Here is a 9,190-nt window from a genome sequence, read left to right on the forward strand (position 1 = left end):
TTTCATTGTCCATTTTTATGTATTATTTCAGGCATTTCTCGTATTCCTTCTAACCCAACTCCTCCTCAAGACCTGTCCGCATATATATGGTCAATTCCACGGTGACTCGCGTGACATTTTTACTAAAATTCCTCTCTATTTAATATCATTAAACAAATAAAGAAATTATCTGGGAGAAAAGCATTCATGTAGTCAGTAAGGTAAGCCTTAATGCTTACAACAGTAGACAAAAAATATTTATACCTCAAGTATTGGGGGTGAAATTGGCGAAAAACTAAACGTGACTCGCGTGACAGTTACTATTAGCAAAAATCAGAATGCACACACAAATGTTCGATTTCTTATGTCTTGTTAAAATATTTCCAATCACTTTTTGTAATCATACCGAAGTTGAAAAACACCTCTACCTCAATTGCTATGCAACTTTGAAAAAATGTTGTAATGCATGAAAATAACGATGAAGATGTATTGTGACTCGCGTGACAAGAAAACGTGACTCGCGTGACTAGTTCACTTTTCGGATAGTTCTAGACCAAATGCAGTAGTGAATCAAAGGTATAGATCTTGCACAGTGAAATATAACATTCATTGGTCTAGAAAGTGCCCAAAAGGTACTTCCCTTGGGAATGTCCAGATGATATTATGTCCCCGAGTTACCTTCATGACTGCAGACAGTAGGTAATATACTGTATGGGTAGTACAGTTGTTCAGGCAATATATCTTGTCAATTAATATTTGTAACAACATTTAGTCTGTTGAAGTCACTCATTTGAGAGTTATAGAAGAAAGAGATCTATCAAAATGTGATTCAAATTACCATTCTCATTTGTCATATTTGAATAAACCAAAAGTGTAATACTTGAGAAGATACATTCGCTCATAGGATTTTGGGAATGATTGAGCAGTTAAAACCTTAAGGTTGTCAAGTCATAGCACATGGCATTGCCAGATACAAATATAGATTATGTTTTTGTATCTTACTTAAAAATCAATGACAAGTGCTAACTTTCCAAATGTGGTGATAAAATAGGCATTATATTGCGAATAAATATTCATGATTTTAAATTCTGATACTTCAAATGAAATTATCATAATTAGTTGCATTATGTGTGCCCATATTATTCAAGTTGCCTAATTAAAGGGGAATGCATATATGATATCTTTAATCAGTGATTCATTCATCACACTATAACATCCCTGCAAAATTTCACACAGTAAATAGGTAGAAACACTATCTTGATTTGATGTGACTCGCGTGACGTGACTCGCGTGACATTCGTAAAGGGTGATTTTCTGCAAAATTTGAATATCTTCTGAAAAGGAAAATTCAGTTATCCTTTTGGTATCTATGTGAAGACGTGATATTCATTATTTGGAGTAAAACTATTGTGCAGGCAAGGAGAAAAAAAACAGAAACAGTAAATTTTGTGACTCACGTGGCAGTAAATCGAGGGTGTTTACTGTTTTCAATTTACCACTGTTGTCTAATGCCTTGATGTCAAAATAAAATTGAAGCTATTAAGTGAGCACTATGCTACAGCAAATATAATTAGTCCAACACACAGTTAATAGGTAGAAACACTATCTTGAATTGACGTGACTCGCGTGACGTGACTCGCGTGACATTCGTAAAGGGTGATTTTCCACAAAATTTGAATATCTTCTGGAAAGGAAAATTCAGTAATCCTTTTGGTATCTATGTGAAGACTTGATATTCATTATTTGGAGTAAAACTATTGTGCAGGCAAGGAGAAAAAAAACAAAAACAGTAAATTTTGTGACTCGCGTGACAGTAAATCGAGGGTGTTTTCAATTCACCACTATTGTCTAATGCCTTGATGTAGAAAAAAAATTGAAGCTATTAAGTGAGCACTATGCTATAGCAAATATAATTAGTCCAAAACACTGATGATACCTATGATTAATATGTACAAATCTGCACAAAATGAAATTTCACTGTATTTTTCATAATTTAGTTACTACGGGAACCATTTGTTATTAACGACCCCATAATCAAACAAATGATGTTTCTGGGGTGAAAAAATTATTTTTAGTAACTACAAGTATTCTATTTATTGGAAACTTATACAATTTTAATGTACAATGATTTTAAATTTTTTGGTATGATGTTGACCTTATCATGGAATTGACCATATATAAAATATATATATATATATATATACATATATATATATATATATATATATATATATATATATATATATATATATATATTTATATATATATATATTTATATATATTTATATATATATATTTATATATATAAATATATATATATATATATTTATATATATATATTTATATTTATATATATATATATAAATATATATATATATATATATATTTATATATATACATATATATATACATATATATATATATCTATAGTATTACAATGACGAATACTCCTAACATGACATCACGAGGTGTTGGTCAACTTACATCCTACACTTATTGTCACTCGTCGCCAATTGCCCATGAAACATTCCCTTCCAGAACCCCCTCCCTACTCCAGCGACTGTATCCCTTCCATAATCCCCACCCCCTCCGAACTTCTTCACTTCATCCATCGTTCTCCCGTTAATAAATTTTAAAAACCAAATGGACATTGACCAGTTTCTCTCTATAATTACTAGACAAAACAAAGTAACAAATATTTACATGTTATATTATATTTATCATTCGACCAACCGTTATAATACCAACATTTTTGTCTATGCATCTTCTACTACAAATAAACTTGCATGTACAAATTACAAGTAACATAAGGTTGTAGTCTTCCGTTCGAGTCAATGCACTTTCCTTCAAGTTGAAAAAAAAGAAGTAATCATAGTAGTTCAACAACATTAATGCTGATTCTTGTAAATGATGTTGTAGCATTGCTTGGTAGACGGTTAGCTATTTTATTGATATACTGTATTGACTGTATAGACTGTACTGAAGATGTCCATTCATTAGATCAGTAAATGCCCATATAGTATCCAGGGGGGGGGGGGCATTGGGGGAGCGCGCCCCCGGGTAAGAAAAGAGGAGAGAAAAAAAGAGAGAAGAAAAAAGGGAAAAAAGAGGGAAAGAAGGGGAGGAAGGAAGGGAAAAGAAAAAGAAGAAAGAGAGAAAAAGAAGAAAAGGAGGGAGTAGAAAAACGGCAAGAAACCGGGAAGAGGAATAGGAACAGTGACATAATTACAGGGCTGATCCCTATTATATACACAGCGTAGCCAGTGACGGATCGATGATTTCGGAAGGGGCGTGCGCCTCACCCAGCCCCTTATACCGACAACGCCATTTTGACGTTTCCATGTTTCCTCTCTCACTAATAAAATATATATATATATTTATATATATATATATATATATATATATATATATATATATATATATATATATATATATATATATATAAATATATATATATATACATATATATATACATATACATATTAATGCAATGGAGGTAAACGACAAAGGCAAATGAATATATATAAATAATAATCGTAATGAGTTGGAAAATCAAGAACAGTGAAAAAAACTTTCAGCCTCCACCGGGATTCGAACCACGGGCCTTCCACTCTGTACGCGGACACCCTAACCACTAGGCTATGGACGCTGATTGTATGTCCAGAGGTTCGAAACCGGTAAGGAAGGTCGTAATTCCACTTACTCTAAAGATGAAACATGATGCTAACCAACTCGAAATCATTTGTGATTCCTAAAGCCGGATCTCGAAAGAGATACTTTGAACAGACTTTATGTTAATGCAATGGAGGTAAACGACAAAGGCAAATGAATATATATAAATGAAAATCGTAATGAGTTGGAAAATCAAGAACAGTGAAAAAACTTTCAGCCTCCACCGGGATTCGAACCACGGGCCGTCCGCTCTGTACGCGGACACCCTAACCACTAGGCTATGGACGCTGATTGTATGTCCAGAGGTTCGAAACCGGTAAGGAAGGTCGTAATTCCACTGTAGGCGTTTGTCACCTGTATTGAACAATACTAGTTCTGTTTTTGGCGACATATTTTGCCTTACTCTAGAGATCAAACATGATGCTAACCAACTCGAAATCATTTGTGATTCCTAAAGCCGGATCTCGAAAGAAATACTTTGAGCAGACTTTATGTTAATGCAATGGAGGTAAACGACAAAGGCAAATTAATATATATGTATATATATATATATATATATATATATATATATATATATATATATATGTATATGTATATGTATATGTATATATATATATATATATATATATATATATATACTATATATATATATATATATATATACATATATATACTATATGTGGTCTATCATAACGCATGTGTGTATGGACGCCTTAAACAATTGTACAATTGTGCTATGAAACCAACTGTGGCTGGTCTCGAACATGACGCATTTCGGTATTAGACCAGCATCTATATGCGAACTGCACTAGACCTATGTCCTTCGATGCAACACTGCCATCCAGAGATAACATGTTATACACTTCGACCTGAATGCTAATTGTTACCCCAAACCTAGTACCGTAACTCATACAATGAATCTAAAAAGAATTGAGCACCTCTCCTGTGAATATCATGTAGTGGATCCAAGACCGTATCATATCATCATATCATTCTTCATCACACTTCCCTCTATACTCGTGCAGTTTTTGACCGGTCTGTTAGGGATTGAAGGTGGTTTTTCTATATTGGTTGTCCTTAGATGAAATTTTGTGCAACATTATGGGTATGTGTTGAAGTGAATTTATTCACGAGAAATGTGAATTTTCAAATTCTTAACAAATAATGGACTTAAAACCTTAAAAAGTGGGGCTGACGGGTATTGTGGGCCGCGACGTAGAATCACCTATAAAAGCAATGATCCACAGGATATGTGATGAGGTCGAACATGATGTGTGACTGGTGACAATCCTCAAACAGGTTATACATGAAAACAAAACTATTTGGAGATACTTGGTTCTTAGGCAAAAGTGTACATCTGGTTGGTCAGTTTCAAGCCCGAGAAGTGCCATTTCCGGTGATCTGGGGGTATCAAAACTTGAAATTTTCTTGGTACGCTGCGCGTCAATTAACTGATGGTGGCGCTCCGCTTAGATAGTAATTCGCGCCCCCCGGGTTAAAAAATCATGGATTCGCCCCTGTAAGAAGAAACATAACAATTTTATTTTTCAGCGTATTTTGCCACATTTTGTAGAGAGAATGTGAATGTATGCATCGGTCTAGCGCCACCACATTTTTTTCAATACTTCTAAATCGCATTAGATTTGGTTAATTTTTAAAAACGAGGTGATTTCTCTCTCACAACAAACGTCTTCAAGTTAATCAACATTGACTGATAACTTACGACGGACATTGTCAAAGAACATACAATTCACAGAAGTGATGAAGTAATTATGATTGAAATTTACGATGTAAAGGTATATAAGTATTACAGTTTGTTACGTAACGTTGTCTTGTTGAAAACGTTTCTGCGTTCCGTCCTAAGTTATCAGTCAATGCTAATTGACTTGAAGAAGTTTGTCGTGAAAGAGGATCATCAAGTTCATACTTTTCTGGTCAGGTTCTGCTCTAGGTTAATTTAACTTAATTCTAAATATAAGTCCTATTGACGATAAGGAAATAAGTAATACGTGTAATGGCCACATTACTGTGTTTTTGGGGTTATTAGACCTGTGACCTTTGGCCCTATGACGTTATTAGTCACACATGCGCAACAACCTATGCCTAAGCACGTGCATGCCCACTGTTTGAAGTCCATCAGCCTTATGGTCAAGGAGTAACTAGCAAAATAATTTTGATCTGCTTTGACCTTTATCACTTTACATTAATAGATAGACTACAGACAAGTAATCTATGTTTACCCAGGGAGTTGTAATGGAACAACTGCCTGGATTACCTACTTGTGTATGTATTATTGGGTCATATTGTTATTATGGTATACGTGCTATGGCCACAATGCTAATTTGTTTGCTTGTGTGATTTGACCTTTGTCTTCCACTACCGGGCTCACGACCCGCACTTGTTTTTGCTTCGCGACCCATGGCGGGAAAGCGTTGCTTCATAAAAATCTTTGTAGGGATTGTACGTATGGTCGTCATTAATATTCTTGACCAGAGTAACTTTGGTGTACGTTCCGTTCTTTTAGTTTCATTTTTCGTTTATTCTATTAACATTTCTCTTGGTAATATTAACGATACCGAAAGTTGAAAGTTATATTTGGTCTTAGCGTCCACTCCGTATTCACTATCCTGGTGGAACTGCTTTCTGACATCATGTGCGCTTATACACACTTAAAATAGACAAATTAAAGAAATGACGTGAATGTTTAAAAGGAATTTACGATATTAAATATGTTCGTCGTCTCGTTTGAGTAGTCTATGTCGTAGCCAACAAAGTTCCACAATTTTTTCAGTTTGGAGAATCTTACTAGTAAAGAATGCATTACTTAGTTTCTTTTTTAGTGAAGTGTCACAGTGATATAGCCTATGATGTATCGATCATTCCCGAGAGCAAAAAGCCTGTTAGTATAGTCATAAATTCATAGCTAGTCAACTCCATACACGGATGCTTTCAGAACGTTAGGTAACAACAACATTGTTAAGTTATTCATTTAACATAGTTGATTAATAGTCATGTGAAATGTTACAACTGATCTGTTTTGTAGTTGTACATATAACACTAAACAGGTAAACGATTTGTGTTTGACATTGTTCATTTTATTGCTTTCTGTGCTTAATGCTATGTCTCTGATTTTAGGACTGTTGTTCAATTTGTTTCTCGTTAACATATGCCTTCTTCAAGATGATAGACGAATCCTCATCTCAACGAAGATTACAGCACATACAACGATTCTCTAAGATCTCTGCATCTGCTCCAATGAAGTTTCCATTTAAGTTACCGTCGATGCAGAGGGTGTCAAAGCTGCTGATGTATCGAAATCGATTGCAGTATCGCTGATTACTATCGCAAAATGAACACCAATAGTGCGAGTGCCACCAACCGCTACGTTGTCTCTCAACACAGTTGAATTTACCGCAAGCGTCATTGTCATGGTCATGCGTGCTTAAAGTGTTTGCCTCTATATACACCGCGTGAAAGAATTCCCCGTGTTTACATAAAAGAACGGAATTTATTTTAGATATGCCTGAATATGCAACAATAGGAACATAAGATTTCCGACCCTTATGTTTACAAAATGAATCCATTGCTTAGAATTAGAGGTACATGTTTGAATTGAATAGCATATGCGTCATAATGTTATAGTTATAGCATAATCAAATAAAAATTGACGAGAACTGAAGTGGAAGAATTTCGTCATAACCCCGGGCTTTTTATACACTTAACCATTCTTAACAATATAATGCCACACCGTTAGAGATGTTGCCCGCGACACGGACGTGTATTACTTGTGTACTTAGCACTTCGTAATCGGTTGCACAGATAATTCGAGATGCTGATTGGGTGTAAATGTAAAAGCATTTCAGTGACAGTGTAACAGCATGACGATTGTATATCTTAATCAGCGTCAAGGTAATACTTTAAAGCAACTCTTGCCATTCATCTTCACGGACTTCTCTTCTTTAAAGGAGGTTTGTACATTGCCAACAACTGCGGTCCCCACGGTAACAATATCAACATAGTATTTAAGTATTTCAATACCATAATTTATCTTATTCATATTTAACGCAAATAACATAGCCGGAGGAGGAAGTAGAGGGGTGGCGGGGTGGCGGGGGGGGGGGGGGGGGGGGGGGGTGGGTGGCTCATTTCGAGTTTAAAGAAAACCTAATTTATCCCCGTTAGGTATTATACACACATCTTATGGGACATCATTACCAATAACGATCACGTCCTTTAATATGGACTTCATCGGTTACATAAATTTCGATACCGGCGTACTTTCCCAAAAAACTATAAAAATCTTTCCACTTCATTGTTGCTTTCGTCATATTTATTTTGAAAGTTCTCATAACAAGTTTTGACCCGTTGTACTCCATTGACCACGTGACATATGGCGTTTTACATTCATTAATGTAGTAAACATGCAAACTCTGGTACTTTAGATGGATTTGTGATTCTGTTTACCTTCGTTTAATGCATGGGCGTCAGTCCATTTCGATGGGTGGCGGACAAACTATCAAATGCCCCTCCCCCCCCCCACACACACACACATTTGGAAAAAGAGTAGTGTCGTGGCTCTATTTGGTTAGGGCTTAGACATCTCAGGATTCATATCATCGAATATTAGAAGTTCATTTCTATGAAAAGTGACCGATGTCACATGAACTTACAGGGCCAGATATACTGGCTGTGACACATTTAATATCAGGGCCAGATAAACTGACAGAGCCAGATATACTGACAAGGCCAGGTATACTGCCAGGGCCAGATATACTGGCGATGACACATTTAATGTCAGGGCCAGATATAATGACAACGCCAGATATACTGACATGGCCAACTATACTGACAAGGCCAGATAAACTGGCTGTGCCGCATGTGCTGTTAGGGCCAGATATACTGACAAGGTCAGATACCCTGACAGGGCCAGAAATACTGACAGGGCCAGATATACTGGTTGTGCCGTATGAACTGTTAGGGTCAGATATACTGACAAGGCCAGATATACAGACAAGGCCAGATATACTGACAGGCCCAGATATACTGACAAGGCAGATATACTGCCAGGGCCACATTAACTGGATGTGCCGCATGTACTGTCAGGGCCAGATATACTGCCAGAGCCAGATATACTGACTATGTTGCATGTACTGTCAGGGCCAGATATACTTGATGTGCCGCATGTATGGACAGGGCCAGATATATACTGACAGGGCCAAATATACTGACAAGGCCATATACTGACAGGGCCAGATAAACTGGCTGTGCCGCATGTACTGACCAGGCTAGATAATCTGGATGTGCCGCATGTACTGACAGGGGCAAACATACTGACACGGCCAGATATACTGACAGGGCCAGTTATACTGACAAGGCCAGATATACTTGCTGTGCCGCATGTACTAAAAGGGTCAGATATACTGACAAGGTCAGATATACTGGTTTTGCTGCATGTACTGACAGGGCCAGATATACTGACAGGACCAAGATACACTGACAGGGCCAGATATATGACCAACCATATACACTGGTAGGGCCA

Source organism: Apostichopus japonicus, chromosome 9, assembly GCF_037975245.1.
Source record: "Apostichopus japonicus isolate 1M-3 chromosome 9, ASM3797524v1, whole genome shotgun sequence".
Lineage (NCBI taxonomy): Eukaryota > Metazoa > Echinodermata > Holothuroidea > Aspidochirotida > Stichopodidae > Apostichopus > Apostichopus japonicus.